Raw genomic sequence first — 25,648 nt, 5'->3', positions numbered from 1 at the left:
ATAAAGGAAAATTTGGATCATGTTTCCAAGAAATATTCTCAATTATAATATTTCATAGATTTGACTTCCAAAAAATCGAAATTGCTTTACTTCGTAGTCTCTCATTGCAAATTACAACTTTCTTTTGCCTCAGAAGATGGGCAAAAAGCTAGGAATAAGCAGGACAAAAAGCCAAGGAAAAGAGGAAGGCCTGTGACCAAAAAGCGAAAATATTCAAAGCTAGACAAACTTGATCCATGTAGCACAAAAACAAAACGATAGTCAGCACCCATAATTTGCATGACACACATAACATTGTTTTCCAGGTGATAGATCAAGATTAAAGTAAAATCTTGTCCTATAAGAATGTTTTTGACATCCTTGGATTAAGCAAATAATGCCTTCAATTATATAAATCACAAAAAAATTTCCATATCTGAGAAAACGAATATATAGAACGTGTTCAAGAAATATACATTGGATGGGTTGGGGAACTTTTAAGATAACCTACAATAGTAACTATTTTCAAGAGCTTTATGATCTGGTGGTGGCGTTAATAAAATGCGGTCATGCATATGTTGATCGTCAAACCAAGAGAAGTAAAGGAGTATAGAGAGGAAAAGATAAATTCTCCATGGAGAAATTGACCTATTGCAAAGTCTTTAATGTTGTTTTATGAAATCTAAGTACTCTATTTTCCTTACTGTATGTTTTCCTTACTATATGTTTTCATCTAAATGGACAACAATATTTTCCTTACTGTATGTTTTAATCTTATAAATCAGTTCCCCTTAATAGTCTTTTCGTTACTGTCTATTTTTGTCATATCCTTGTGGTTATATCTCGGTGCTCCTTAACAGTATTTTCCTTACAGTCTGTTTTTGTCTGATCCTCCTGGTTATATGTTAGCTCTTCTTAAGTAGTAGTCATTTGATTATGCTTTTCAATAAAATATTGTCGGGCACATCAATACGTCTATAAGTCTGAACATAGAAATAGAAATAGGTGAATTGTGAAATAGAATTGTAGGTCGTGTGTTTATTTTCATGAAAGTGAAACTGAATCAGTAAGAAGGTGAATTGTAAAATAGAACTGTAGGCTGTGTGTTGATTTTCATGAAAGTGAAATTGAATCTGTAAGAACTGAAACTGTAAGAACTCTGATAAATGAAAACAGATCTGTAAGAAGAATGTGTTGTAATTGATATAACTAACCTGGATATACTGGCAACTGTTTTGTGATGTTCTTTCTTCAAGTTTGTTGAATAGTTTGAAAGCATAAGATGCAACTTCAACAGTGGTTCAACTTCTTTTATAGTTTTTGGCACTTGAATTTAATTGGTGGACATGGATTGCAATAGCTTCATTTTGAATGTGTTGTCTGGATTTAATTTGATGTGAATTTATTATTTGTTGATCCATGTGCTTTGATTTGTTTTAATGAGAAATAGAGTGAGTTGGGTGTCATTTATTGAAGTTATTGGGTTTGGGTGTCATTTATTGAACAAATTGGGTTTAAATGTTATTCGGTTGGGTGTCATTTATTGAACATAGGGGGTTTAGTTATTGAACAACACAACAGTTATGGCTGACATACATTCCCTTTTATTATGTGTAGGTATGGATATTTATTTGGGATACAAAGCTTCAGTTTTGATGAGTGGGGTTTGAAGTGACTGCTACTTTGTACTTCTGGAATAGACCATTTTGGAAGAATTTATGGTTTTATCTGTTTTCTAGTTGGGTCAATATGGTTTGCACTCTTAAGTATTAAGATACTATTTATGGACAGTTGTGGGCCCAGTCAATGTATGAGGAAATTTTGGACATAAATTAATACTTATTTATAATTAATGGTATTTATCTTTCTTTAAATATCAGTTGCAAAAGTCTCAATTTCTGGTGGTTTGGTGGGACCAGTACTATATCAATTACTGGTCCCTGTACAACATTAGGAATCTCTCCCTAAATCTCTCAAGAACTAAACCGCTTGTCGGGAAGTATGAGTGGACCTTGTATGACCAAAGGATGGCCTTGTTTTAATGACTTTTTTGAGCTCATACTGGCAAATCCCACATTCGTTTAGTAATAAATATGGCATGGCGCACGTACTCTCCGCTTCTAGGTAGCCTGTGGTCCGGCCATTACCACCAGTAGTAGATGTAGATTGCAGGGATAGTTTAAACAAAACAATCTGTGGAAATGGTGGGGACGGTGTTGCAGCGGCGGTTGCAGCCAGGTGATGAAGAGGAGTGCTAAGGGATGAAGCAAAGCCAATCACATACGTGTTTTATAAATTGTGTGCCAAGTGTCAAACAGAGAAAAAAATGTGTAGATGATTAACTGATTCAAAAGAAGGCCTATTGGCCTAAAAATAGGATTGAGTTAAAAAGAACACAAACATCTATTTTGGTAATCTCAAACTTACGGCATTTAAGGGAAAAATAAAAATAATTTTAAAGTTTACAAGGTTAAACAAAGTTTATGGGGACCGATTGTTTCCATATGATTTTTGTATTTAATTTTTTTTTTAATGTAATGTTTGTTTTTAATTTTTTAATAGTTTTTTCACAGAATAAATTATCTTAAGAGTTAGTTGTCATCATATTTATATAACTATTTTTATTTTTTTTAAGGTTTTATATTCTAAAATGAAATGTTTTATATTTCTATTTTCCAAAAGTGCAAAAAATACACACTTTTTCTCCCCAAATTTTTTTTGGTCTTTTCCAATGCCTTGTTTCACAATGGAGTTGATGAGAGTTAATTCGAGTTAGTTCTTAACTGAGCAATAAGAATTTTGGCTCTCTATGAGATATTGGCCCCGATGTATATTTTTTTATGATGATTACGAGTGAGATTAAACTCTTCAATATAATAATTTTTCTTTCTCCCTAGCTCTTTATTCCAAATAGACGTGTGGAACATATCCATAACAAAAGCCTTTATCTCTTTACTGTTTATGGGAATAGTCTTTAAGTGTGACTTTTTGGAGTTTTTGGCGGCTTTTTGGCTGGAATCCGACGAAAAAAATTGTGGCCAAACCTTGATTTGTGTTACTTAAATGGGTTTTTGGACTGCATATATGGATTCAACACCCTCAAAAACCCTTGGGGCACTTTGATTATGAAGAATTCACCTGTCAAACTTGTGATTTCAATGAATCTCTGCCAGATTCTAGACAAATTAGTTCAAAAAATAAATAAGAAAACTTTCCAAAAAGTCGCACATAAAGATTACTCGTTATTTATGGGGCACATGTTCAAGTAAATACCCCATTTACTAAATTGTTTGTTATTTTTCCGCATCCAAGTCCTTTTTTTTTGAACAATATGTCATTGAAGATAACCTTAGGTCATCTGCCCTCTTCTATTTTCTCAATTTTTTTAAATATCTTATGATTCGTGCCATAACAATTGCTTCAATAGGAGTAACCCCCATTTCACTTAGCATGATATCATAGGGAACAAAAAATAATAATTTTGAACTCGTTTATAATCAAGCATTTCTTAATTTTCTTAATTCGCTTCCACTATAAGTCAGATGTACTATTGGCCCACAGTTCACAACCATAGAGAACCACTAGAATCACTAAAATCCCAAAAAGAGTTTGAGTGATCTTCCAATCCCATAGTTGTTCCTCTTTGCACCTGTTTTGAAAAGCATAAAATGTTTTTCAACCTCCCAAAATTATTTTCTTTTTGTAGCCTTCCCAACTTAGATTTTGTTCATGTCAATTCTGAGGTATTCGTAATCTATAGCTTCTTCAAGAGTATTGCCTTCAAAATATAGCTTATGATGGCTATGTTTTCTTTTGTTATAGAAAACCACCAAAATTGTCTTTCTAATATTGACTTGCAGATCCTCATCCTTCTACAAAACTGCTTAAGGGAAAGTTAGTGCTCTTGAAAGCCAGGAGTAGATTTAGCAATCAAAATAAGGTCATCTACATATAAAAGAAGGCTTATAACAAACTCTCCCAAATGGACACCATCACCACATAGTGAGTTTATCCACTCTTCAAGTTTTCCAATATATAAACGAAAAAGGGTAGGGGACAATGGGCACCCTTGCTTGACCTTGATATCACTCCTAAAACTTTCATAGATGCTAATTGAAGTTTTGATTTTGAATTTCACCTCCCCATACAACTTATGAACAACTTCTATAAGATTCCTAGGAACCCTAAATTCCCCCATTATGTGTCAGATATTATCCCTAGGGATTGTGTCAAAAGATTTGTTGAAATCAATAAACCAACAAAAGGCTTCCTCCTTTTATTCTTAAACTTTTTCGATGATGTTCCCTAAAGTTACACGGTGATCAACTATGGAATGGTTAGGTCTAAAATATGTTTTCCCTTTAGCACATTTGTCTCTTTCTTTTGCCTAATTACCAATTTTATTTTACAACATGCTTCCAAATAGATTCGCAAACAAGGGCTTTATCATCATGGCCCAATAATTTGATGGATTGCTGATGTCACCACTCTTGAAAAGAGGTTTTTCTAGACTAGTTATCTAATCTCTGAGGAACCCCTGCTGCATGATGTTGTTGATCCTTTTTGTAATGTGAGGTGCAAGAATTTTCAAACCCCACTTTAGATACTCTACTTGATGTCACCCCAATTTAGTTCAAATCAGTCTTTTTCTTTTCCAACACCCAACTTCTTAATACCCATCTCGACCTCTTGCACAATAAAAAAATTAGTAGTAGTGTTGACCAAGGGGGGAGGCTCAACCTTGGGATCCTGCTCATAAATCTACCTTTCATAATCACAACACTGAGAATTTGTATCATCGTTTTCATTTTGCTTCTATCTCAATTGGAACTCCTTCCAAAATAACTTGGAGTTATTTTTCCCAAGGAAGATTAGTTCTTCCCTCCTTGAGACCATGAAATCATATTTTTTCTTTCTTAAAATATGCTTGTAAGCTTTGAGACTTATGTTATCCTTGTTTGATTCTTTCAACATTCTCCTTGCCCTTTTGCATCCCTCATCTAACCAAGCATTAACCGAAAAACAATTTATTTTAGACTTCCTATTTTTTTCTCTCCTGCACTCTGCAAAGTGAACTTTTAAGTAAATGTGTTATCTCGTGGCTATGAAGGCCATGGAATGGATTTTTCTCCTTCTAAAAAAGCCTCTTTAGCATTATTTTGAAGGTATTATAGTTTTTTGGAGTCAAAATAATTCTTCCCTTTGAGATAGTTTGTTGAATACGCTAATTTTTCATTCCAAGTTGTTTCTTTCCAATCCAAGATAAGTTTAAGTAAATTCTTTTGTGATTATATTTTAAAGCCCAAAGTTATGCCCCGATCAAAACTTCCTCCATTTTCTCACATAAACCATGTGAACAAATTACATAATTTGCTACACTTGCTCCATTGTATGTAGTACATGTGAAATTACCAGACTTCTCCCATCTACCAAACCATTGTTAATGAGTAAATCAAGTGCCCCCACATAGAGTAAGCAATTGCTCCCCAAAGATATTTCAACCTTTGTTGTCTTATGAAATTCTTGCCCATTAATGATTACTCTCTTTTATAAGCCAAATCATGCATCACAATCTTCTTTACAACAAAGAATGCTAGCTTGTTCACTTGTAGTCCTAGCATTGAGGACTTCACCAAGCTGAGAATACATTGCAATATCCATTTTTAAGGCTGTAAAGGGGCCTTTGTGGTCAAGCCCTCTACTTTTGTAAGTTTTTGAAACTTGCAGAGCAAAATAGCATGTTGCAATTCTAATGTGATTTCCATTATTTTAAACCAAATGAATTGTTCATTTGAGCCTTGATTAGATTCATAGTTAAGATGGGTTAGGTTGGTTTATAATTAGCATAGCCATTTAAATTAAGTGGATGGTAAATGCCAATAAGCATCAATCTATAATAAGAATCAAAACACCTTCATCATAGATCTCAAGTTGCTAAAAAAACCAAAAAAACATAAGAATTAATTAAATTATAACTTTATTTAAAATAATAATTATTATTATTATTAATGATAAAAAAATTGATAGAAGTTAAACGGATATATACATTTTTAAATAGCATGCAATAAGATTCTTAATTATGAAGATTCATCCTACTTTATCATCAAGATTCTTAACTTGCAAATAGACTTTGTTATAATACTATGGGCCAATACCATGGCTCATCAATACCACATGCCCAAAAAACCACAACTCATTTCATATGACACTTGTTCATATGACATTTTTTTAATTAATGAATTTAATAAAATAGAAATAAATCTCAACATTTTATTTGTGTATACTACCAAAAATATTCTAAAATATTTTATAAATATTAAATCCCTGCTCTCTACCTAATAATTATTAATAAATTAATTAAAATTGTGGAAAACTTATTTCAAAATAAACATACTTATCAACATAATTACACCATTGACTAAATATTTACTCTTAATAATAATAATAAACACATATAATCAACTTATTTCCATTATTAATTATATTAATATCTACCTCAACATTAAAACATCATGATGTTTTAGACTCTAAGGGTCCACCATCTTTGTAGAAACCTAAATAAACATGGAATCCTGGACGTAAAAAAGTAAGCCTCTCTTTATGATATCGTAACCTCTCTATATTAAAATTATATAATTTTTATAAAACAATCTTTTGTTATTTATTATGATTTAGAATAGACAAAAATAATGAATGAATAAGTTAGAACTATAAACGGTCAAATTGGAATTCTTCCTGCAGCCAAAGTGTCCATTAAAAGAGATTCCTAACTTTTCCATTCTAATTTTTGGTAGATTTGAGGTAGCAATCATTATAAATAGCCAAACTTCTTCATATTGTAATTTTTCAATGAACAAACTTAATCTTTTTTTCCATGATAAATTTGAACAAATACAAGATTCGCAATTTGATATTTTGTGAAAACATGAAAGATAAATATGGGATTCTTTAATAACTTGTGCTTCATTTACATTTTGACATAATTTGACTTCTATTTAGTTCGGTTAAGGATTTTAAATAAATTTGGGGTTGAAGATTAAACTTAGGCTGGTATGTAGGCTAAATTCCATTTAGCTGGATTAAGTTTAGCCATTTTTAAGATATACATGGTGTTGTGATGAGATATAGATTATGAAAAAATATAATTTTTGAGGATTTATTTTTACTTATAAAATATTGATAAAGTTTAGTAACAAAGTGTTATTAGAGTCTCTATAATGATTTGATTTTCAAAGAAATTGATATAATGTATTTTTTTTAAATTATAATGATTTGTATTGTTATTAAAAAGAGATTATATATTAGACATCATTCATATCTACATGGTTTTGAAAGCCAATATTAAAAAGCACTGAGAACCATAGAGCAATTCATAGAACCAGACTCCATATTACAAACCGAATCTAAATACCAAACTTCCAGAAGATGAGAGAGACGAAGACATATGAGTGAAAACCAACCTCAAGGTAGCACATAAATCTAGATGGCCAATGGTTTGCAGTTACAATAACATTGTAGCCAACAACAAAAGAGCCATTCTAGAAAGGAAACAATAACTAGAGTCACAATTTTCCACAAGTACGAGACAACGATAACTACTTGCAAAATGAACCATCCAGCAAAGGTTGACTTGGTAAATTGCACCAACCACAAACATCTTGATACTTGTAGAAAAAGGTCAACCATTGATACCAATTGACGCCATAAAAAACATCTTTTTGTGATTGAAGGGAACAACTTCCAACATTGGAACAAAACCAAGAGCTGACAGGCGAGAGCGGCAATGTAGAAATTTGAGGCACTAAAACAAAATAGAGAGAGGCATTGAAAAATCTCGCACAAAGAAGAACGAGAGGAAAAACAAGGAACCACTAATACATCTTCATATCATGAGCCATCCCCATTGTTGAGAGCCAAAAAAAATCAACAACATTAAAGTGTGTTCAACCATATAAACCAAAACTATAACACAAGTTTCTAATCTTGGTCAGAAGAGATAACAATAAGGTCAAGATCATTGTTAACTGGAGGGTCATCAAGGTCTTTAGGAAGATCATAGAGATCCATGGAGTCTGAGTCCAACACCAAATAATTCTTGACAAAACTCAAGTGAGCATCAATGTCATTAAGACTAAACTTGTGATTCTATAAAATGCACTTAATATCCTCCAACCCAGAAAAGACATTATAATTGTCAACTTGTTTATCCTTGAGAACTAAGCGTAATAGAGTGTCCATCTGTTGATGCAAAGAGAGAGAATACAAAAAATGCAATCCCTTCTTCCTAAATATGCCCAGGTTCAAAACCTCGTTTCTAACCATCAACCACCACTTTTGAATCCGAATGGTATGGATGTTCTCCAGACTCTTGAGACTCCAATAACATAATTTCTTTATGCACCTCAAGGGGAACAACATCAAAGAAAGTTGCTACCATTTCAAAATAAAAAGGTCAACCACATTTTATAATGGCATTCCCACCACCACCTCTTCAACTCGTCATTCATTGTCGAGGAGGCATGATATAGGATGTGAGAGAACCATGTAGACAACCTGTTAAAGTACCCTGCCCGAAGAAACAAGCAAGCAAACGAGTCACCGCTCCTTCAAGACCATACTGAAAAACAACCAGGTCATCCCCCAAATTCCACAGAAGAGGCCCAAATTCAAGAAGGGTTTGAAATTCACCATAGTTAATTGACATAACAGACCAATAAACCCACCACTAGACCAAGAATTGAGCACTAAGAGTACCCTCATAAGCCATAATAATAGGCACAACCCCAAATACAATTGACAACATAAAAAAAGTGTAGGCGAATTGAAGGGAACAGATTTGGGCCACAATTTCCTTGAGACTTACTTAGTTCATTAGCCCAAAGAGTCTTACAACGACCAACCATATAAAATGACACAAAACCCAAAATAAAAGCCAAACCTTTATAGATAAAGCTAGAAAAATCTTCGCTTTAAAACCAGATTGAGAAATGGAATGGATACCAACATCCACAAACCCGAATAGGGAAGGGATAAGAAATACATGTAAACTCACTATCCATAAGAGGCAAATTAGAGTATATAGCCACCAATTTGAAGACAAACACAAGCTGGGTAGAATGTAAATAGAGGATGAAAAACATTGACACCTCACTAGAACCAACATAAAAGATGACCCAAATAGGGAGCCTTCCACACAAAGAAAGTCTAAACCCTCAACAACCAGACAGAACATTACAATGGTCAAATAGCAAGACCAGATGTAGGAGGTTGAGGAGTGAGCCTCACCTCCACTCCTCTGCTTAACGTACCACCTCCAACCTATAACACCCAACATAAATTTATAATTAATGGACAACGGGTGTAAAACATAAGTCCCATTACCTTTCGTGTGCTGCGCCATTGTCGGAGACATTTGTAAACCTAGCACTACATCAAATAAAACATCATTCCCTTTGTCGATCGTACCCCCCCTTGGGGCAATTGATACAATGTATTGATTCAATAATGAAGTTGTGATAATTATTAGGTTAAGTTGGTGATTACATGCTCCATGATGTAAATCGTATCCCACCATGCAATAAGTTGTGGATGCTTTTCAATTCCATGTTAAATAGGCATCTATAGATTTATTTTATAATTTTTGTTCCATATGGCTAAGGGGTCTGTAATTGATAGAGATTCCATTAACTTTATGCACCATGACACTTTTAGACTAAATAAAGACAACATTTCCCTTTCCAACTTCAAGTTCATTAATTCATGAATTGTGTTCATTCCTCTCGAAGGAGTTTCAACCATAACTATTTAGAAAGATGTTATATTTAATTATTTTGTTTTAAAAAAAATATGTTTTTTTCTCTTTGTTTTGTTTTGTTTTAAAATTATATTTGATATTTTTTTCTATTATTATTATTATTATTTACCATATTATTGTTATGTCGAGTTTTTAGGTTATGGTTTGAAAAATGTAATTTTAAATTCGTAATAAAAAAAAATGTTTGTAACACTATGTTCTTATTCAAAGGTTGATTTCCTTGTTTTGGCTCACAATTATATTGATTATTATGGTCAAATTTTTAAAGAAGTTGCAATGTTAACCATGAAAAGAAGAGAATACTATTTCTAAGACCACTTTTTGTTTTTCGGGGTCAATTTTTAGGATTTTGTTAAAGATAATGTTGGTTGTCAAGGTCACAATTTCAATGAAGTTGTAATTATAATCCCCTAAAGAAGGGGATGATACTAGTAGCAACACTTTTTGTTTTCAAGGATGAATTTTACAATTTTTGTTTGCAACTTTATGGAGATTTAAGACCATGATGAAAAATGACTATTCTCACCTTGAAAAAATAAAGAAGAAAATGATTTTAGGAGCACAACTTTTTGATTCAAGGATTGATTTTCGTGCTTTTGACTAAAAAATATGGGTGTTTAAGGATATAGTTCTCGTTTTGAGCTCACAATTCTTGTCAAGTTGGTAATTAAGTTTTGTATGTATGTTGCATTAGAAAGGATGCTTAAGATTGCATGAACATGTTGTAACAACCCTAGTTAAAAATCCATGTAAAAATATATAATACCACGGTCATGGGACACGTATTCCAAACTGAATGGTGGGCAAAACATCCTATTGGGTGTTCATTCGGTTTATTATGGCAAAGGAAATTGACAAAGGAAATGGCAAAGGCTTTGGAAAAGCATGAGGCATTTATTGGCATTTTATTTATGAAAATAAAGGAAATTAGGAGAAAATGGAGGTGAAAGGTCACAAGTTTAATGTGAGGAGGAAAATGAAGGAAAATAATGGAAACTGTAGAAAATAAAGGCCTCATTCATAAAAAGGCTTCCGAGGATTAGTGGGCAGGCTTGGTCAGCTCAGTTTTGGAGTTCTCTCACTATTCTCTTTCTCTCTCTCACTCTTGGACACTTAGAGTTTTCTTGCATCACTTGGAATTGGAGCAAGAAAGGCAAAAGAATGCAAGAAGAAGGAAGGAGCAAGCAAGGAAGAGTAGGATAAAGTAGCTACAACAAGATTATTTGCAGGTATTAATTTGCATGTGTGATTTCCTTGCTAGACTTGGCATGCATGTTATTGCATGTGGTTCTTTTCTGTCATGGCATGGGCTTTTCCAGGTGTGACAATGTTTTCAGCCTAGCCTTTCCATTTCCAGATAGCCTTAATGAGATGGACTCTCATACTTCAATTGAGATGGATTTCCTGATGGATTCAAAGTTGAGTGAGGTGGATCTCCGAAATGACAAACACATGGCCTAGTGGTCCCTGAACCGGACTGTGGATCACAGTAAAGACATTGATCTAGTAACACCTGAGCCAGACTGTGTGTTGCAGTAAATCCAAGATTGTGTGCCTCAGTGGACCTAGGAATCCTTGTTGGTGAATGGCGGGATATACAGCAAAACTAAGAGGCAGATTGCTCTTTGTTGGGCATAGTAGTCCCGAGATGGGATCTACAGTAAATCCTGGAGAGTGGGTCTCGGTGCAGGGCCTAGTGATCCCTGGATCATACTATGGATTACGGTAAATCCTCAGAGATTAGGAGGCACTAAAATTCCTCGTGGTGTAGGTGGAGAACTCTCACAACATCCATGTTTGTTTGGTTCTTTTTGGTTGGTTATGAGTCCCTCATTCATGCTTGGAATATGGCACGAGGGTGATTAAATTAAGATATATTTGGCTGAGCCAATCTATGGTCAGGTGGAATGTGGTAGTTCCATCCCCAATTGGTTTCTACATTCATTAATGAGAAATTTATTCCCCTGATTTTTCATGTGTAAATGTACTGGTTTATATGTGGATTCTATGGCTGATGTATTCATGGTATTTATGTTATTATGTTGCTGGTTATGAGCATGTATTCTGACAGTGATGATTTATGACTCTCCTCGGGTTTCTATTTGTAAAATAATACACAATGTATTCATAACCTATTAGATGATAATGCAACAAATGATATAAGGGAACAATGCCTTTTAGCGATTCTCATATAAGTATGAGATCCCTATGCTTAAATTTGTTCTTTACACCTGTAGCTTGCATTGATGCTAAGTGTTTAACAAAATTTCAATCCCAGTTGGGGATAGTAAGGCCTATTCCTATAGTTAGTTTTTGGTTTATTAGTCTTGTAATCATGTTTTTAATGGATTCCATAAGTTATAACAAATTCTTAGAAGTGGCCGAAATTCTAGGCTTGAAAAGTGCCTTAAATCTTGCAGACTCTAGCACAGGTCTGCTGGAAATAGTCCCTGGATGTAGGCATGTAGGCTTGGGGGAGTGTCCAAAGCACTCTGGACACTGGCATGCCCATAGCATGGGAGCTTCCAGAGGTTTAATAGATTAAAAATTCAGTGGGACTGATGAGCCTCGGTATTGCAACAAGAATGTTGCAACTCCCAAGGCTACCGACTTTAATTATCAACTCGAGGTTCATACAAACTTAAGAGATATCATACAATGTGTCCTTCATGTGTTGTCATGATGTAATGGAGTGCACGAACTGAAATCAAATCCTAAACTAATTGCAGAAAATGAACTGCTAGAAATGGAAACCCTAACCTATTGCAAGAAATAAAGTACAAGGAAACAAACATATTCTAATTGCATAAAGATCATGAACTAAATGTAAAATAAACCTAAATCTACCCTATTTATCACATGTGATTATTTAAACTAACTGAGCATGGAATCTGATCTAGGGAGTATTAACTGTTGCATGCATGTGTTAATTAAGAAATTAAAAGAACTAATTTTCTTTATCTTTTCATTTTATAAATGCAAATGTTAATCTTTCCTTATTCTTTGACAGGGGAGATAGGTGTGGAGGAAGAGGGTTGCAATGGTTTTGATGGCTTGGAGGTCAAGTAGAGTCCTAATCCTATCTTAAATAATGATTTTTTCTCAATTAGGGCTCAAAACAAACTACTACTAGATTTCCTACACAATGTCTACAGGATCCCCTGTTTTATTACAAAAAGCAGGCCGAAAGCTTAGGAGGTGGTCTAGAAGGTGGAATGGAGCTTGGGAAAGGTGGATAATGGAATAATAAGGCATGGAGGTGGTGGACACTACCCAGAACTCAAGCAAGGGCTTCAAGATGGGTAGATTTGCTCAATGGAAATGGCAATTTTTGCTTATGAAAAAAGAATTCAGATTGAGACTTTAGTGGATTTTGGCGACATGGGTGGATGAGGCGAAATGAGGTCTCCCTGCAATGTAGAAGCTCCTACAACAACACACATTATTATCTGCATCTATCCGCAAATTCATCCATATATGGGAAATATTTCTTAAATAACGGAAAATTACTAGTCTAAAATCCAGAAATTCGAGAACTAGTGAGCTAGTAAATCTATCAAATGTATAACCTAATCAAGTGAAAATGCAATGGAGTAAACTTTGTTATTAAATAGAATGTTTTTTTTTATATAATGCAAGTGGAACCAACTTGATTGAAGCTTGTTAGAATGCTCTAAAAAATAGCATAAATTTATTGTTCTTTGCTACAAAGGAGTTCCAGAAATCTAGATTTGGGAATAAAAAGACTAATCCAAGTGGTTCAATGATTACTATGACCTTCAAAATATTTTCCAAGGATGAAATGATTCTTTTGATCCTACACAATAACTTACATCAACCATTTAACCCAATCCTACAACAAGAAATCATTAATACTAAATGTAGAAACAGAAAGAAACAAAAACAAGAGATGCGTGTGAATAAGAAGTGACAAGAAGAAAATTAAATGTTACAAAAGGGCTTTGAGGCTCCTGAGATGGCCAAGACAAAGGAAAATAAGAGACATATGGAGAAGAACAATATTTTGAAACTGAACATGACACCAATCTTCATTATTTTCATCAATACAATTACATTCCTGCAAGAAAATACAATGGAGTTGCAAAAATACGAGTTCTCTCCAGAAGAATACTAATAAATATCTTATCTCTAGAGGAAAATTTGGTACTTGATCTAAAATCACTCATAAATGACCTCAGGGAAATAAATGAAGGTATTACAGACTCATGTGCTAGGGTGTGCCTATGTTATTTTATTCAATGGATCGAAAATATTGTGAAATACACAAACACAGAAGCAGTAGAGAAACACAGTAAGCAAACACATAAACACAACAAAATTAATAAGGAGTTCACCCAATCCTCCTGGGCTACGTCTCCTAGTCCAGTCTTCAGTGGTGGTCTTTTCTATTGTGTCTTAAAGTATAGTTTTTACAATCAAGAGCTCAATTCGAGTCTCCCTTAATAGATGATAATTAGTAGGATGGTACTTGGATCCCCCAAGTCTCTAGAGTGCACAGACTCTCCTTACTGAATCTCGACCTCAACTAGTATTAATGGCATGAGCCCAATTTGGTACTCAATACCTGACAGGAATAAACACAAGAGTTGCTTGAACCTCTCAAGCCTTCTCTGGAGTCCACAGACTCTCGGAATCTCTCTGTCTCTGTCTAGCTTGATGCTACCTTTGATCTGCAGGTCAGCTCGGCTCTCTGTTCTCTGCAATTCACTTCTTTCTTGCCTCTCGGATTTTGCTTCTCTCTCTTTCTTATTTCTTTACTATATGTCTGTCCGTGGCTTAAAACCAATCCACTCCCCAACTGTTCATTTCCCCTTCCTAGCTCCCTGGATATCCTACCTCTGTCCGCTGGAATCCCCTGCTCTGCGTCATCATCACTGTAACGCTTCATAGAGAGGTGGCCACCTATTTTCTCACGAACTGAGTGTCAGTTCTCTTTGAACGGTCGTTATTTCTATTGCTCCAATATTTCCTGTGAAACTGATTCCTCTGCCAACTCAGTGGTCATGTCGAATCTCAAATCTCATACGACTCAGCCTAATTTCCCCGTCGAATCTAGTCATCCATTGGATCAATTCTATGTCGTTGATCCGGAGCCTCCAGATCCTACGGTATCCCTCCATATCGCGTGGGTAAGTTGAGTGACCATTAAGCGGTTTTCTCTCTCATCTGCCGAACACGCGTCACCCAATGTATGGCATCGCGCGGGACTCGGCTGAACCCGCTTACCGCTTGAGGTGCTCGCGATATCCTGCTAGTTTTAGCGTGGGACCTGCCTTCTGATGGAATCGGCGATTTCCATACGATCTTATGCTCTTTCCTCGTGATCGAACACTTGGGGCTTTTCCTTCACTGAGGGGGACGCCCTGCTTAGCGCTAACCGTGTATCAGAAACTGCCTCTGTTTCGAGATTTGACCACCCGTTTGCCAATTTTGTGTCAGTGCGCGGTTACCATGGGCCAACAGTCTGCATGCTTTGACCGAGGGTCCTCATTGCTCCGTGCTGACCATAAATTGCCATTGTTCAGAGGTTATTCCTGATAAGCTTGACATCCATAGAACTTTGAAACTTTGGTATGAGTTTTACAGAGTTCGGGTAACTATAAGAGAGTTTAAGGATCCAATTTAGATCACGGCCTTCCCACTGAAAAAGATTTTGGACCACCAAAAGTTGGTTTTCAAGCATTGACTAAGTGAGGGTATAGCTATCTCACTTGTCCAATCTCTATCCACTTTGCACTGCTTGGCTTTGAACCCTTGAGTCCAATTCTGAGGTACTCAACATTCCCCCTGCGCGTCGTCCTCACCTTCCTATCCAGAACTATGTCTTCCTGCAATTCATTGAGATATTCAGGTAATAGATCCTCAATAGAAGGCAATTGACTCTGCTCTTCGAGATCTTCAATTAATGAAGGTTCAAATAGTCTCAAGTTGTCTACATTAAGGACTGAGTAGATGTGCATGTAAGTTGGTAAATCAAGGCGAAAATCATTCTCACCAATTTTCTCAAGTATCTTGAAAGGTCCATACCTTATTGGTTTTAGTTTTTTACCTTCACCTTGCCTTTTGTCTTTGCTGATATACAGCCAGACTTGATCACCAACTTGGAAACTATGCTCCATCCGATGCTTGTCATGCCTTGCCTTGTATTTGGCTTAGCTCTTTTCCAGTTGTTCCTGTACTGCCTGGTGAATTTCTTGGATTTGTTCAATGAACTTGGTTGCTTTTTCCACATCACTGTGTCCATCAACTGCTATGTCTTTACCAAAGACAAAATCCAAGGGAGACCTTGGTGTGAAACTAAAACAGGTCTCAAAAGGAGATCTCTATGTAGAAGAATGTTTTGCTTGGTTGTAAGCACGCTGCACATAACACAAATGTTCATCCCAAAGTCTGGGATGTTTGCTGCAATAGCCTCTAAGCAACTGGATCACTGTCCTATTGACCACTTCTGTCTGGCCATCTGTTTGTGGATGAAAGGCATGCTTTTCTTCAGTTTGGTGTCCATCAATTCCCACAGACTTGACCAAAACTTCCCAACAAATCGGGTGTCTCGATCAGATACAATGGAAGTGGGTAATCCAAAATGAACCCATGCATGCTGAAAGAATAACTTTGCAGTTTGTTTAGCTGTATCTGTTTATTACAAGGTATCAAAATACACATTTTGTTGAATCTATACACAACAACATATAAATAGTCATGACCTTTCCTAGATTTGGGCAGTCCTCCAACAAAGTCCATGGAAACACTTTCCCAAGGATGAGAAGGAATTGGTAATGGAGTGTATAAGAATAGTTTTCTATTGTTGGGCTTGCTCTTAGCACACATAGTACACCCTCTTACATATCTAGAAAATGTCTCATTCATTTTTGGCCAATAACAAAATCTTTGCATCTATGCAATTGTTTTACTTACCCCAAAATGACCTGATATCAAAGAAGTGTGTGCTTCTCGGATTATCTTTACTCTCTCAATTTGTGGAATGCATAGCTTCCCACAATGATACAAGAGTCGGTCCTTAACATGATAATCCAATTCTTCTACTCGTTTTCCTTGACTTAAAGTTGCATATACATCTTTAAAATCTATATCTTGAGCATATTGTTCAATGTAGCTTTCATGCAATATTGAATTATGCTTAAGTATAGTAGATGCATTTATAATTGGTCTAGACAACATGTTTGCAACTTTATTGTGTATGCCCCTTTTATATCTGATGACTAAATGAAACTGTTGTAATAAACTCATCCACCTATAATGTCTTGATTGCTGCAACTTAGTTTGGGAGTGCAGATATTGAAGTGGTTGATGATCAGTATGTATGATTGTCTCTTTGCCCGTTAAGTATTGTTACCACTTTTTCACACTCTGTACTAATGCATACAATTTTTTATCATATGTGGGATAGTTCACTACTGCAGAATTAAATGTCTCAGAATGATAACATATGGGTTTACCATGTTGTATCAACACTGCTCCCATGGCATAGTCAATGGCATCTATTTGGATCTCAAATGGTCTTTGAAGATCGGGTAGTGCTAGTACTGGTGTTGTACTAATCTTTTCTTTCAAGGTGTCGAAGGCTTTCTATTGTTTGCCTCCCCACTTAAACACCTTGTTCAATCCTGTTAAAGCATGTAAGGGAGCTGCAATTAAGGAAAAGTTAGAAATGAACTTTCTCCAATACTGTGCTGCTCCTAAGAAGCTTCTAACTTTCGTAGCAGATTTGGGTTTAGGCTAGTTTATAATAACTGCAACCTTAGAGGGATCTATCTTCAATTCACCACCCCCTACTATATGTCCCAAATAATTCAAAGATGTTTTGCCAAATTCACATTTTGAGAGTTTAACATAAATTTTTTCTCTTTTCAAAACATCTAGTGTCTGCTTAACATGCTTTAAATGTTCTTCCCACGTTTTGCTGAATATAAGAATGTCATCCAAATATACAATAAAAAATCATCAAGAAAAGGTCTGAGCACATCATTCATTACTCTCATGAAAGTAGCAGGAGCATTAGTTACGCCAAAAGGCATAACCCGCCACTCATACAGTCCCTACTTTGTTTTGAAAGCAGTCTTCCATGCATCTTGCTCTACAACTCTGACCTAATGATATCCACTATGCAAGTCTAACTTGGAAAAATAAACAACTTCCTTCAATTGATCCAATATATCATCTATGCAAGGAAGGGGATAACGATTTTTTATCGTTATCTTGTTCAGTGCTCGGTAATCAATGCACATTCTCCACGAGTCATCTTTCTTTTTCACCAAAACGATTGGAGACCCACATGGTGATGTGCTAGGTCTGATGAACCCCTTCTCAAGCAACTTCTGCACCTGCTTCTTGATTTCTGCATTCTCTAAAGCGGACAACCTGTACATTCCAATGTTAGGCAATGGAGCATCTCACTGCAAATTAATATCATGCACTATTTCCTTTTTAGGTGGCATACCTTTAGGTTCTTGAAACAAGATATCATACTCTGAAACAACATTTTCTAAATCAACTTATTGTTTAGCATCACAGCCCTCAAATACAATGGTTTTATCAGGTTTCTTTTCATTTACAACCATCAGTAAAAATTGTTTGCATGAATTTACAATTCGTTTCATCTACCCTAATTTTATGAGAGTGTAATTATTCTTGAACTTATGAGCTCTTACAATATATTCGATTCCATCTTTAATGAGGAGATACTTGTTCTCAGCTCTATAGAAAATAGCTTTTCTATCATACAAGTAAGGACTTCCTAAAACAATTCCACATATATCCAAAGGAATTATATCTAACTCAACCTCATCCACAAATGTTGACCCAAAAGAAAGCTTAAGTTTACGTTGTCTAGTCACTTGTAGTTGTGCTTTATCACTTAACCAACCTAATGGGTATGGTTTCTTGTGAGGTGTGGTCAGTAATCCCAACTTATTTACAATTGCTTCAGAAATTAAATTTACTTGTGAGCCATTATCAAACAAAGTATCAATCTTTTGATGCTTGGAAATAACTCGAATATGGAAAAGCTCATGTTTTTTTCTCTCATTTTCTCCATTATGTGCAAAATTACTAGTAGATGCTTCAGAATTCTTACCTTTTATACCTATGGCTGCAATGGTTGTTTCATCTCCTGAGTCTGACCCCAAATCTTTCTGAATAGCTACAACAATCTTCTTATTCTTGCCCTCGAACTTCTTAGGTCTCAGCTCTGGATGCAGAATCCAACAGTGCTCATCATAATGCCCATCCTTTTTACAGTGAGTGCAGGAAGACTTGCTCTTTCATGCAGTGTTGGCCTTCCTCTCTTTCCATTTCTGTTTTCTCTTCTCCTTATTTTTGCTTGCAGTGGGTTGGGATGATCCCCCAACTTCTGGGTTCCCATTCTTACCTCTAGCTTCTAGATGTGTAGCCTGAACGAATACCTCATCTATACTAGTGGGATTAAACATGAGAATGGTGTGCCCCATGTAGCTGTGTAGACCACCTATGTACTTCAACAAAGCCTCAGGTGAGTCTAATGAAATTCCTAGAATCAAAGCTCTCTTCCGAAATTCTTAGGTGTAACCTTGTACACTTTGCCCTTTCAATTGGCGAAGAGTTTGCCAGCTCATCATGGCTTGCTGCATGTAAGCTAGTGGATATAACTGCTTTTTTATTACAAAAACAAATTCACTCCAGATAGAAAGAATCTTACCTTGTTTCTTCAAGTCATCTTGTGTCCTGCCTTCCCACCATACCAAGACAGTGCCTCTGAGGCATAGGCTGGCCAGTTGAATCTTACTCTTGTCTGAGTCGATACTCTACACTCTGCAATAAACATCGATTTGTCTGATCCAATTATCCAGCTTCTCTGCACAACTCTCCATCATATATTGGTAAATCAAATTTAACATCTAATTTGATCAAAGATGTCTTCTTTTTATTCTCAGGGCTATTAGGAGGTGTGATAAAGTTTTCTTCTTTCCCTTTGCCTTTTGAGTGGTCATGGAGGAGAGATTCTTCTTCTTCTTTATCTTTGGAGTGTGATGCATCTGCATCTTTTCCTCTACCATGGACCTCACGGCCAGGAAACTATCTATAAACTGGGGGTCTGATCCCAAGGGACTTTCTTCTGACATTTTCTTCTTGGAATAGATCCTACCAATTTTCGAGTTAGTTTTAACCAACTCTCATTCTTCTAATTTAAGCTTTGATCTAGTTAGCATTCAATAACAACATCCAGCACAAGCCTATCTAACCTTAACAACCTAAAAGATCTGATACCACTTGATCTGAAATCACTCGTAAATGACCTTAGGGAAATAAATGAAGGTATTACAGATTCATGTGTTGGGGTGTGCCTATGTTATTTTATGCAACGGATCAATAAGATTGCAAAATACGCAGACACATAAGTAGTAGAGAAACACAATAAGCAAACACATAAACACAACAAAATTAATAAGGAGTTCACCCAATCCTCCTGGGCTGCGTCTCCTGGTCTAGCCTTCAGCGGTGGCCTTTTCTATTGTGTCTTAAAGCAGAGTTTTTACAATCAGGAGCTCAATTCGAATCTCCCTTAACAGATGATAATCAGTAGGATGGTACTTGGATCCCCCAAGTCTCTAGAGTGCACAGACTCCCCTTACTAAATCTCGACCTCAACTGGTCTTAATGGCATGAGCCCAATTTGGTACTCAATACCTGACAGGCATATATAGAAGAGTTGCTTGAACCTCTCAAACCTTCTCTGGAGTTCACAGACTCTCTCTGTCTCTGTCTGGCTCGATGCTGCTTTTGATCTGCAAGTCAACTTGGCTCTCTGTTCTCTACAATTCACTTCTTTCTTGCCTCTCGTCTTTTGTTTCTCTCTCTTTCTGTTTGCTTTACTCTCTGTCTATCTGTGGCTTAAAACCAATCCGCTCCCCGACTGTTTGTTTCCGCTTCCCGGCTCCTTGGATCTCATGCCTCTGTCCGCTAGAATCCCATGCTCTGCGTCATCATCACTGTAACGCTTCACAGAGAGGTGGCCACCTGTTTCCTTACAAACTGAGTGTCAGTTCTCTTTGAATGGTCGTTATTTCCATTGCTCCAAGATTGTCCACAAAAATGATTCATCTGCCAACTCAGCGGTCATGTCAGATCTCAAATCTCATACGACTCAGCCTAATTTCCCCATCGAATCCGGTCATCCATCGGATCAATTCTCCGTCATTGATCTAGAGCCTCCAAATCCTACGGTCTCTGTCCATATCGCAGGGGTAAGTTGCGTGACCGTTACTCGGCGATGTAAGAGGTTTTCTCTCTCATCCGCCGAACACGCGTCACTCAGTGTATGGCATCACGCAGGACTCAGCCGAACCCACTTACTGCTTGAGGTGCTCGCGATATCCTGCTGGTTTTAGAGTGGGACCCGCCTTCTGACGGAATCGGCGATTTCCTTATGGTCTTATGCTCTTTCCTCATGACCGACCGCTTGGGGCTTTTCCTTCACTGAGAGGGATGCCCTGCGATACGCGATTAGCGCTTTGACCTCCTGTTTGCCAATTTGTGCCAGTGCGCGGTTACCATGGGCCAACGATCTGCGCACTTTGACCGAGGTTCCTCGTTGCTCTGTGCTAATCACAAATTGCCATTGTTCAGAGATTATTCCTGATAAGCTTGACATCCATAGCACTTTGAAACTTTGATATGAGTTTTACAGAGTTCGAGTAACTGTAAGAGAGTTTAAAGATCCAATTTAGATCAATACTTATAAAAAATCATTAGGAATCATTCTCCATGAAAGGAGGAATCTTTCCCCACCAAAATCCATTGATTAGTGGATCTGGTTACTAATACTAGGAATCTGCATTAAATGGCAGGGAACACATTCCTAGATTTTCTCAATCATTGGAGTTCCACAATCTGTGCCATAATTCCATAATATATTTAATATTGATCCTGTTGTAGTAGGGAGCAAGTCCCTAAATTATCTCCTCCTCCAAATCTTCATAATCTGCCCAATGTTCTCATAATATTCCACAAAAATAAATAATATTACGCACAGATATGCAATTATTCATAAACCTTCCTAATGAATATATTAAAGTTGAAAATACATTATCTAATGCAAAAAATAGAGGTTTAATGTGTTGATGGATAGATGGGCCTTAATTTATGTTTAATTCAGAGGCATGGGCCTTAATTTATATCTAATTTAGAGGCTCATCAGGGACCCATGGGCATGATACCTGTGTGGTTGGGATGGCTCCTGGGAGTGTTGTTGTTGATGTGGGAGGTATGTTTGATGTGGTTCCATCGCTTCCACTTACTTAAGGTCACCTAGGAGGTTGAATCATATCATAGTAGCCTCTTGTCACATGGTTACCCATGTAGTGTGATATGAGAGCATGGTTCACCCCTCAGACTGGATTGGCGGTGTGTTGGTCATGCATTCATGTCAATTGCATATGTGTTCCTTAGGCTTTTAGTCCATGTTCTTGTTGCATTGGCATGATGTTGATCATGGTTGTAGTGATGTCGCCATGTGAAGGTTGATGTTGTTGTTGTGGGATGTGTCTTCATGAATGTATGAGTGTATATGCATTTTTATGCATTTCCATGTCTATATCCATGCATTGTCATGGTTATAGTTATGCATATATGATAGGTTAAATATGCACTATGAGGACATTGGATGTGGTTATGTCATCATGATGTAGTTGTTATATTATGATTTTAATGTGTTAACTAAGATAGAGCAGGTGATGTAGACCATTAGAGTGAGGTTGCAGCACTAGACTTCGAGGTAAGAGAAAATCGTCATACAAGTATTGTATGTTTGGCATACAGGTATGCGGTTAATGGTTGTTATAAGAATTAGGGTTACTTATATACTTGTCATTTTATTGTTGTTATGGTTACATGTATGATAAATGTTAGTTGATTAGTGAAATCATATGCATATGTGTCAAATAGTCATGAATGATAATAACTTGTCGTTATATGTTGTTGTTGTTCTTTATGTTAGTCAACTTGATGATTATGTTATATGTTGTTGATGAATATGTTATATGTTTACTTGTAGTTAGCTCGATGATTATGTTATATGTTGTTAATGAGCATGTTATATGTTCAAGTTATTGTTGTTATATGTTATTTAACTTGATGATTAAGGTTATAACATTAATATCTTGGCGTTATATGTATCGTGCTAAATTTGATTTGCCTATGCATATGGTTAGGGTTATGATATTCAGGTAGGATTTTACTTATTGTGACATATTATTGTTATGCATGAACGACAAATGTTTATGAGCTTATGATGTGAACATGTTAGTTAGTCACTGTCATGGATATCATGATCTTATTTACAGTTGAGTTGATATGTTGTGAATTTATATCGTGCTAATCTAGCTTAATTGTGCAGACAAGATAGCCTCCCCGGAGATACATTAAGGTATGAGCTTTCTTATGTCGTCAAGTTTGTGCTTGAATGTTTGATTATGTCATCTATTTGATGTTTGAGTATTTCATTATTTCATCTAGTGGATTTATTTAACATGGTATGTTTGCAAGTTGGTTGACTGTTTGATGAATTGCATAATATGACTATGTGTATGTCAGATTTCATGTAGAATGATTTTGTTTTAAGATGGTTGTACTAACACATATGTGTTGATATAATTGATATGTACTTGAGTGTAAGTAGGTGATATTTGTAGCGTTATGTATTATTACTGATGAATGTGAGTTGATTGTTGAGTATGGCATGGTTGTTAGGCTTGGAAAATGTTGATTTGAAATTAATATACATGATGGCTTGATGTTTGGAACATGAGACTGACATGTGTGAGTAGTTGCAGGGAACATGCTTGGTATTACAGTGACAATGTAACAATTGATATGTTTATATAACTAAGAGTTGGGTGATGTGACAGTACATAGTAAGCCTCAATTGCAACAAGGTAAGAAAGGTAAAAGAAAGGAATTAGGCAAGAACTCCTTTGGCTATGTTTAGAAACCCTTATTCCAAACGAAAGGGTGCTTTGCATACAAGAATTATTCTTAACCTTGATTTTGTTTGACATCATGCAGATATATGCTATAGTCGTGAACATGTATTTGGCAGGTATATAAGCTAATTTCTAGTTATAGATGGATGGATTCGTTAAGGGAATTGGAGTCCCTTGAGAGATGACATGGACGTGTTAAGTTACAAGGCAATGTGCTTGGCACAACAAGGTAAGGTAACTAGTATGTTGTTATGTTTATTTATACACTAAAAATTATGTGTTTATAGTAGTGTGATGCAGGGAGTTGCATGGAAAAGAGACTGCCATGAAATTCTAAAGAATTCTTGGGTGGAGATTTCCATGGGAACCATGATGATTGAGTCATGGTGTCTGTTGTTAGTCTTGTGCTTTTAGTATTTTGCTGATTTGTTGTGTTTGATTGCGATTTTATTTGCATCTTGTGCATGGCCATGCCACTTTGTTTGTGGTGTCGTATTGTTGTTCATTTTCCATGGTTTTATTCTTGTTTGCTTCTCGATATTGCTTTTATTGTTTTTAGAGTATTGGGAATTGGTTATGGAATGAGGAAGTTAATGGAGCTCAAGGAGAGATGTGTGGTACCCAACAAGTAAGGTAAGACCTAGATGAAGCTCGGTGCATGTATAAGGGCAGTTGAAGGCAAGAATATGACAATCGGTTGAACTAATTGGGTCCATTATGGTAAGTGGACGATGGCAGTGTAAACATGAAAAAAGTAATCAGGAAAGGTAAAGTAAATGGATTTGAATGTTACTCCGTAGATGTTAGCTCAAGATGTTTATATTATATTGTTGAATATGTTGATTATCACTGTGAACAGTAATAAACATAAACATATGAAGCTGGTAGAAACTAAGCTTGCCATTACATTAGTTACAAAACTTAGATTTGAAATCCATGAGAAGTAGATAAACATAGTAAATAATATGAATGAAAATAATATGAAAAAAAAAACATTTTTAATACATTTCTCAATATAACATTATTACTTTAATTCTTCCACAATAAGTATCCTCCCACAACCCTTGTGACCATGTTAACTAACATTCACTAACCTCTTTGAGTGCGAAAATGGCATTCCCACCAACCATTTTGGTGATGACCAAGATATTTATATTATATTGTTGACTATGTATAATACATCTCTACCTAGATTCTTTGATGAGTTCTAGTTTGTCTATGTGAAAACTAGACTATGAACATTGATAAACATGAAGCATACAAAGCTAGTGGAAACTAGGCTCCTCATTACGTAAGTTACAAAGTTTTGCTTTGAAAGCCATGAGAACTAGATAAACATAGAAAATTATATGATAAAAATGTAAATAAATATAATTTTTATTTAATAAAATTCTCAATAACATTATTACTTTAATTATTCCACAATAGGGACCCTCCCTTGACAACCCTTATGACCATGTTAACTACCATTCACCAACCTCTTTGGGCATGTAAATGACATTCCCACTGACTAAGGACACACATTTAGTAATTTGGATTACCTCAATCTTAGACTAGTTTATTCCAAAGGCCTTTGCTCCTTTATGCAAGGTCTCAAAAATTGCTGCCACCTATAAAGGGTGCAAATAATAACTTTATCGTTAATCAATATTTGACTCCCCAACTAACCTTTCTTTGCTTTCCACTCTCCCACAGGCTCTCAAACACTCTTTTGGTGTTTTGTTGGATCACTCCCTCCTCATTTGTCATCAACCTCCATTGCCATCTCATTGCGAGTGGATCTTCTCAACCCCTATCTTCCCCCTTGCCTTCAACTGTCTCCCCTAATCCTAGGCTCTATAAGGAAAATTCTAACGAG

The sequence above is a fragment of the Pinus tabuliformis genome, chromosome 3_2, assembly GCF_031772625.1.
Source record: "Pinus tabuliformis cultivar Carrire ecotype Pingquan chromosome 3_2, CPIR1, whole genome shotgun sequence".
Taxonomy (NCBI): domain Eukaryota; kingdom Viridiplantae; phylum Streptophyta; class Pinopsida; order Pinales; family Pinaceae; genus Pinus; species Pinus tabuliformis.
This window is presented reverse-complemented; position numbering follows the sequence as displayed.